Consider the following 9,431-nt stretch of genomic DNA (forward strand, 5'->3'; position numbering starts at 1 on the left):
GAGGATTCACCAACTTCATGTCCTTTTGCTACAGAAACAATTTCCTGTGTTTCCTGGTTTCTAGTACTTGAATCTGTTTATCATAATTTTTTAAAAAACAACTTAAAGGGAAAGGGCAATTCTAGGTCCTGCTATTGGAATTGGCACTAGTGGTAAAAATTTGCCTGCCAGTGCAGGAGCTGAAAGAGATGTGGGTTTAATCCCTGGATTGGAAACCTCCTATAGAGAAGGAAATGGCAACTGTTGGGAAGTGTAGTGCAAAATAGCCGTAAAAGGAGAAAGTCCTTGGGAAAATGGCGAAGGGCCAGAAGTACTTAGCTTTGCACTGCGGACAGAAAAACATCTCCTGCCTTTGGTTATGCTCAGTGCCAAGAGTTAATAATAAATAGGGATGTTACTTATGTGAGCGGGTTGTGGGATAAGCCCATGAGTCATTTAGAGCGCACTCTCCTTGAAATGTTTTTACTGATTATGTGTTAACTCCACATGCGCTCTGCTGGCCATATACTTTAAGCTCTTTGTTCCTGCTTCTATGAAAAAGCTTGACTGCAGAAATAAACTTGTCAGTCCTTGCAAGAGACTGTCCGAGTGTCATTCTGTTGCTTCCAAGTCCCGGGGAAAAAATCCCCAACAAGTGGAACCCGAACAGGGACTTGAGAGGAAGGCTGAACAAAGTGACGAGCCCCTGCAGAAAGAGGTAAGCAGGATGGGACAACATAGCAGTAAAATTCCTTTCATTTCTATAATGCATCAGTTTTTGAAACAAAACAGTGTTAATGTTTCAAGAGATCAGTTGAACGACTGCTATCATATTTTACTGGAACAATTCATGGTTCCCAGAAGAGGGGACACTTAATCTAGATATATAGAAAAAGGTTAAAAGTAATGTTTTGCGAGCATGTCAGCAAGGGTTACCTGGTAACTCATATGGGCTATCATAGAACAAATTGAAGGACATAACATTGATTTGGAAGTAAAAACTATTCAATCTTTACATGAATATGAGCTTTAGGAACAAGATATGCAAGGTGCTTTGAAATATAAGAATGTTATGCTCAATCAGACAGAATCCTTAGAAAAACAACTTAGAGACATATATATACAGGATATGTCAAAACTGAAGCCACTTGGAATGGAGGTCATTTCATTCAACGGACAGCCCAAATCTAAGGTTTTTCCTTCTGCTCTGCCTGTAACAGCAATTGCTAACTTTGCTCATACTAATCATTTCACTCCTCCTCGGGAGATGCCTGCTTGCACTTTCGCTTTCCCAATGCAATTTAATCAACCTGCTCAAGACCAAAATACTTGGGCTAATATAGATTTTGGCATGTTGTCTAGCTTTAAGAAAGCATGCACTCTGCATGGACCTACTTCTCCTTACTGTATAGAATCTCTCAGAGGATGGGCTGACCATTGGATGCCATATGATTTTTTTTTTTTTCAAATAGCAAAGATGGTTTTAAATCCTCAACAATTACTGCAATGGCAAATGTGGGTTAATGAGGAGGCCCGACAGCTGATGATTTACAAGCAATCTCATGGTAACCCTGCCAATTTAACCTATGATATACTCACTGGAACAAGAGCCATGGCCGATATGATTGCACAACTAGCTAATATTACCCCTTAGATGTTACATTTCATTAAAGAAACTGCCTGCAGGGCATAAGCAAAGGTTGATAGCACTAACTCTGATGGTTGATTTATTAAGATTATTCAAGGACATGAAGAGGAATATTCTCAATTTATAGGAGAATTAAAGGATGCGATTGAGAAATCTATTAAGGGTGTGACTTTACAAAATATTATTTTAAAACAACTTGCTTTTGAAAATGCTAATGAGGAATGTCAATCCATGCTTAGACCAATTCGAGAGACTGGCTCTCTTATGGAATATTTGAAAGCATATAAACATATCAGTCCCATAGAATAAAATTGGTGGCATTGGAAATCTTTAATGTACAAAAGACTGCTAATGCCAAATGTTTTAACTGTGGGAAGCCCAGCCATATGAAAAAACAATGCCGCATGCCAACACAGGCCAGAAAAAATAATACTACTTCTAATAAGAAGAGATCCCCAGGAGTATGTCCAAGATGTAAAAGGGAGTTCCATTGGCTGAATGAATGTCATTCTAAATTTGATAAGGATGGAAACACCTTGAATCCCGATGCACAACAACAACAACAAAAAATCAGGGACACTGATAAAGGGGCCATCCTCTAGCCCCACTACAAAAGGAGGATCTAATGTTATGACGCTACAAGCAGCTACATCTAAAAGTGCTTGCATTGATATACCTAGTCCTTATGATATGGAACTAATAGAATTATACAACCCCCACAAAATTCCCACTGGATATTATGGCCCCATTCCACCCGGGAAAATAGGACTGATTTGGGGACATAGTAGCTGCACAATGAGAGGTTTAATGGTATTGACCGGTGTTATGGACAAAGATTATGAAGGGGAAATATATATTATGGTAAATGTTGTGAAAATGGGAAATGTATACTTACAAAAAAGGGAACATTTTGCACAATTATTACTTTTAACATATGTCAAACCAATGAAGGCATCTGATAAAATTCAACAAGGAGGCTTTGGCAATACCAACCTTACTGCTGCACTATCTGCCTTATTAAAGGAACATTGGAAACCCATGCTTACTTTATGCATATGGGGAAAAAATTTCACAGGCATGTTAGAAACCGGAGCTGACATTTCAATCATTAGAGCTGCAGAATGGCCCCTTGATTGGGGTAAGGTTATGGCTCCTTCTAGACTATTAGGAATAAATAAAGCTGATGCCACACAAACTTTTGTCAGTGCATCCTATTTACAAGTGTATGGCCCTAATCAAATTGTAGCTTATCTTAAACCATATATTACTAATATCCCAATCAATTTATGGCGACAAGATTTTCTTGAACAAACGAAAGCCACAACTTCTTTAAATGAACCTTTTAATGGGAGCCATTGAGTTAACAACGCTGCTCCTCGATTGGGAATCTAATACCCCAGTATGGACACCTCAATGGCCCCTAACTAAAGAAAAATTGGCAGCTCTTATGCAATTAGTTAATGAACAGTTACAAAAAGCTCATATAAAACCTTCATTTTCCCCGTGGAATTCCCCTATTTTTATAATAAAAAAGAAATCAAGAAAATGACAAATGTTGATAGATTTAAGAAATGTTAAAAATACCATGTTACCTAGGGGGCCCTTATAACCCAGATTGCCCTCCCCTTCTATGGTACCAAAAGGGTGGTCTATAGTTATTATTGACTTACAAGACTGCTTTTTTACTATACCTTTGCACCCTAAAGATAGAAAATATTTTGCCTTTTCAGTTCCTTCTATAAATCACATGGCTCCTGTTAAAAGATTACAGTGGAAGGTGCTACCTCAGGGAATGATGAACTCCCCTACCATTTGCCAATATCTCATATTTGTTTTATTACAACCCATTAGAGATAAATATCCTACTGTGTTTATAATTCATTACATGGATGATATACTTCTTTCTATGGAATCTGAATTCTGTTTGAAACAGTTATATAATGAAGTTACTACTACTTTTCAAAATCATGGTCTGCTTGTAGCACCAGATAAAATTCAATGGAAAGCACCCTTTAATTATTTAGGACATGTTATAGAATAATCTAAAATCAAACTTAAAAAATTCAAATTTCTGTGCAATCTCTATGCACGCTGAATGATTTTCAAAAATTGCTAGGAGATATTAATTGGCTACGGCCATCTGTCAGCATCCCCACCTATGCCTTACAAAATCTATTTAAAATTTTAAAGGGATCCCCCAACCCTAATAGCCCTAGGCAGCTAACAAAAAAAGGCCAAAGAACTGGCCTTAATGGAGAAACACATTCAACAATCTTTTTCAACTTGGCTAGATTATGATCAACCAGTTTCTTTAGATATATATCTTTAGATATATTCCCCATTGAACATTCACCCACTGCAATTATAGCTCAACGTAGCCCAATAGAATGGGTATACTTACACACTAAACAGTTTAAAAAAAATTGTAGCATATATTGAGAAAATAGGGCACTTAATTGTGTCAGGAAGAAGCCATGTACAAACTTTGACTGGATTTGATCCATATGCAATACACGTTCCCTTGACAAAAAAGGAATTGCAAATTGCCTTACAGTGTAACCTGACCATGCAAATGGCATTAAGTGATTTTCAGAATGTTATCTCATTTCATTTACTGAAAGGAAAATTATAGGACTTTCTACAATGTAATAAATTCATTGTAACTAATATCATTGCATCCCAGCCTATTATCAATGCACCCACCTATTTCATTGATGGCAACAAGAAAGGCATAGCAGGGATTGTCAGCCCTGATATCAAAGAGAAATTACCCACTACCTATTCTTCAGTACAAAGAGTTGAGTTATATGCTTTATATGCTCTTTTGTCGCTTCAACCATTATCCTTCAATGTATATACTGATTCCAAATACCTTGCTTCCCTTTTTCCTGATTTTGTTACTGCCCTTTTATACAACCTAGATGAAGAATTATATACTCTCTTTTCACAGACTCAAGCTTTAATTCGCTCATGTATGGAACCTTTCTTTATTAAACATATACATGCTCATTCAGGTTTACCTGGCCTTCTGGTCGCAAGAAATGATGCTTTTAACAGGCTCATAGCTCCTATTTTTACGTCTGCCAATGATGAACATGCTAATCTTCATACCAATGCTAACAGATTGCACTCTAAATACCATATTCCTCTCACTGAAACATGGCATATTATTAAAACCTGTGATGTCTGCGCCCCTCTGCACTTATGAACTACGATTTCAGGAGTTAATCTCCGGGGGCAACAACCTAATTCCCTTTAGCAATCTGACTTCACTCACTGCTCCTTAAAGAAAATTTTCTTTGCTTTTTGTCTCAATAGATACATTTTCCAACTTTATCTGGACAGTACCTGTCTCTTCAGAATCCAGTAAACACACCATTTCCGCACTCTTACTCACCTTCCCCGTTATGGGGATTCCTTCTGTCTTGAAAACAGACAATGGACCTGCATTCACCTTGCATTCATTTCATTCATTTTTATCAGAATGGAACATAACACATATTACAGGAATACCCTATAATCCTCAGGGTCAAGCCATTATTGAAAGAGCCCACCACACCCTAAAAACTCATTTATTAAAACAGAAAGAGGGAATATGGAAGAGGAGATACACTTCTTATCCCATGAACCTTCAATTACTATTATCTTTAACTCTTTATTCCCTGAATTTTTTAAACTTAACAAAAAATAATTCTGATACTCGTGCAGATAGACATTTTGCAGAAGACAAAAACAGCAAATTAGAAATCAATACACCAATATGGTATAAGCAATTTAATCAGTGGCTGCCAGGAATCTTACGACTCCTAGGCAAGGGTTATGGTCTTGTCATTGAAGATGGAGAGGAAATCTGGGTTCCCCTTCGCCATGTCTGCTACCGAGAAGGACTCCAAGACCGGACTCCCTTGGGAAGTGATGAAGTTGACGCGAAGGGTCTCGTCAATGACCCTGGAGGAGCCAATGAGGAAACGCCATCGTCTGAATCCTTACCCAAATGGGCTCAAGTGAAAACCTGACTCGTCAGGCTGAGCAGACACTGAAGAGTACTGGAACTCCTATGACTCCAAATAAGCTGTTTCTGGCAATGTAAACTGTCCTGAAGAGCAGGAGGAACATCATAATTGCTCCTGGTTTAATAGATCAAGCAGTGGAGGCTTTCATAAATCTAAGGCAAGTTTCTGGACTGATAAGGACATATTGCTGAATTGGTATAACGGGGGCTTATCATCCCTATGACCCAGGATTGTTGTCCCCATTGTGGGTCCAAAGCAATGGCATACTTGGAAAATTCCAGCAGCTTTAGAGCACTTTGCTAATGTTTATGGGACTACGGGTGTGTTTCTTCCTTCTAATTATACCTTCCTATACAATAGTACTGGCTATATTCAATCGTGTGTTCACCTTCCGTACTTGTTTATTGTAGGGCATTTTGATATTGACTTATCAGCCAAGATTGTCAATTGTACTGCATGTGCATTGTATACCTGCCTTAATCACATCATTTCATATCACAATGCTAGCATTGCACTAGTTAAACAAAGATCTGAGTTATGGCTTCCCATAAACTTAACTGAGCCTTGGACTGATTCTGTATTTCTTTCTGTACTGTTGAAAACTGGGTTTAGGCAATCTAAGTGCATCCTTGGGTGGATTGTTGCAGGCATCTTAAGCCTTATCTCCATTGTGACTGTAGGAACTTTGTCTGGTATGGCTTTACATAATTCTATACAAAATTATGATTTTATCACTGCTTGGCACAAAGACTCTCATGATCTGTGGACTTGACAAGCTCAAACAGATCAGCAATTACAAACACGAATTAATGAGCTACAAACTGTGGTTATCTACTTAGAAGATCAAATGCAGCAACTGACTTTCTGAATATATATACGCTGTCACTGGAATTTTACTTCTTTTTGTCTGACTAACATGCCCTATACTAGCACTGAATATCCTTGGAAAAAGGTTACGGCGCATTTGCAGGATCTCACAAATAACTCAAGTTTAGACATCAATTTGTTGAAACAACAAGTTGCTAATTTTCAAGTTAGGGTACCTAAGGAATTGTATAGTACTCAATTCTATGATACTTTAACCAAAACCCTATCGTCTCTAGACCCTCGAGCTTGGCTTTCAGGAAGCAATATTTTTATATATGTATTAATCACCCTGCTCTTTTTGTCATTGATTATAGGATACAGAAATCTCTACTCAAGACTCCACGCCTCCCACAATGGAGTCCAACTAGCAGCCGCCATGCTTAATTTAAAAACAAAAGGAGGATATGTTGGGAGGCCTAGAGCAAAATAGCCGTAAAAGGAGAACGTCCTTGGGAAAATGGCGAAGGGCCAGAAGTACTCGGCTTTGCACTGCGGACAGAAAAACAGAAAAATCTCCTGCCTTTGGTTATACTCAGCGCTAAGAGTTAATAATAAATAGGGATGTTACTTATGAGAGCGGGTTGTGGGATAAGCCCATGAGTCATTTAGAGCGTGCTCTCCTTGAAATGTTTTTACTGATTATGTGTTAACTCCACATGTGCTCTGCTGGCCGTATACTTTAAGGTTTTGTTCCCGCTTCTATAAAGAAGCTTGACTGCAGAAATAAACTTGTCAGTCCTTACAAGAGACTGTCCAAGTGTCATTCTTTCAGGTTCGTCACTTCCAAGTCCCGGGGAAAAAATCCCCAACAGCAACCCACTCCAATATTCTTGCCTGAGAAATCCCATGGACAGAGGAGCTTGGTGGGCTACAGTCCATGGGGCTGCAAAGAACTGGACATGACTGAGCACTGTTGGAATTGCATGGTGGCCAGAAACACAAATGCAGATTTTTCTTTTATTGTTCATTCAGGAAGTATACACTAGTTTCAAGTAGCCTAAATAGAATGAAATTAAAATAACAAATCTAAATGTTACCAAAAGTCTTAATATATATTAAATCCAATATAATTTCATTTTTTATAAAAGCCTAGATTAGAAACTGGAAAAAAATGTACCACTCTAGAATAACACATATATGCTAACTTATGTTACAGAATATATTAATAAGCCCCAAGAGTACATCTATTTCCCAAGAAGAGCAGAAATGATATACAATGACACATTAAAAAACACTGAATTATGAATGAATGAAGAGTTCATTTAAGAGTTCACTTATTCTCCAAATAATTTAAGCCATGTCTACATAAATAGAAAAAATTTATTAATTTTGATCTATCTAAAAGTATCAAAAAGTAAGATATCTAGTGGGGCCAGTCAGCACAAGTGTATTATTTTGCAATTTTAATTACCGTTGTGTATAAGATTAACCTATTACAATAGCTATTTTTACATTATAATAATAACCATATGAATAAAATAAACATCAATTGTAAATTGTGTTCCAAACATCAATTGTAAAACTTTTTCCATTTATAAGGCTATTTTTTTGTTTTTTAGGAATAGGGGGGCAAATTAACTACTTAAGAGATATCATTAACAAATAAAGTTAAAAGAAGAACTAAGCATTAGTTTTTAAGTTACATTAAAGACAATTATTGGGGGCTTATCTGGTAGCTCAGCTGGTAAAATATCCACCTGCAATGCAGGAGACCCCAGTTCAGTTCCTGGGTTGGGAAGATCTGTTGGAGAAGGGATAGGCTCTCCACTCCAGTATTCTTGGGCTTTCCTGTTGGCTCAGCTAGTAACAAATCTACCTGCAATGTGGGAGACCTGGGTTTGATCCCCAGGAGAAGGGAATGGCTACCCATTCCAATATAATTATATTGACAAAGGTAGTAATCTACCAGTAAGATAATCTTACAAAAATGACACATAAGCTTTGTAGTTATCTCCTATCTTATCTGACTTGCATAATTATAAGGCTATATAAATTTATAAGCTCAGAAATTAGCAGTGCAGACATAACTGTATATGGGATATTTTTCTAAGAATATTAATATATAAATTGTATCTAAAGATAAAAACATTAAATTGTTTGAATCTCTCTATACTCTTCATGATGACTATTATATGAAGCAAAATGAAGAGATGATCAAATTAACTCACTGGGATTTTAAATCATACTACTTTCTAGCCGCTGGAACTAAAGTAGAGCCAGCTGATTGACTCTTTGAATAAAAAAAAACACAAAGAACCATGGAATATAATGAAACAAAGTGAATATTTTTTCTGTAAAGGATTCCAATGTTTTGGCAGTATCTATACCTTTGTCTCGGAGAAGGCAATGGCAACCCACTCCAGTACTCTTGCCTGGAAAATCCCATGGATGGAGGAGCCTGGTAGGCTGCAGTCCATGGGGTCGCTAGGAGTCGGACACGACTGAGCGACTTCACTTTCACTTTTTACTTTCATGCATGGAGAAAGAAATGGCAACCCACTCCAGTGTTCTTGCCTGGAGAATCCCAGGGATGGGGGAGCCTGGTGGGCTGCCGTCTATGGGGTCACACAGAGTCGGACACGACTGAAGCTACTTAGCATACCTTTGTCAAATATTGAATAGTGTTATAAATCAATCATTCGAGTAGGAAAAGGAAATTATTCTAATCATAGATCTTAATGATGAGTAGGATTTTTCTTTTTTATATTGTCTCTTTCCTGATCATGATAGTCTGTACTTTCTGGTGAATTCAAAATGTATTCACTAAAGGCAAATATTTGTGCTTTCAGACTGCTTGAAATGAAATCAGTAAAATGAGTTTAGAAATAATGATGGGGAGAGGGAGGAAGAATGAGGAGAAATTATTCCACATAAAAAAAATAGAGTAGTCTCAAGCCTGAATATTCTTTAGAGGGTCAAGTTTG

The 9,431-nt window shown here is 37.4% G+C and overlaps 1 long non-coding RNA gene across 1 annotated transcript; it reads left to right on the forward strand.

Annotated features, from left to right (window-relative positions):
- Positions 1 to 270: 270 nt before the first annotated feature.
- Positions 271 to 7,252, forward strand: LOC147356996 (uncharacterized). The gene is made up of 2 exons (XR_015143700.1): positions 271 to 697; positions 6,822 to 7,252. It is a non-coding gene; the product is annotated as an uncharacterized LOC147356996 (long non-coding RNA).
- The last annotated feature ends 2,179 nt before the right edge of the window (positions 7,253 to 9,431 follow it).

Source organism: Bos grunniens, chromosome 16 (genome assembly GCF_055505025.1).
Source record: "Bos grunniens cultivar Pamir isolate PY7600 chromosome 16, Bosgru_T2T1.0, whole genome shotgun sequence".
Taxonomy (NCBI): Eukaryota; Metazoa; Chordata; class Mammalia; order Artiodactyla; family Bovidae; genus Bos; species Bos grunniens.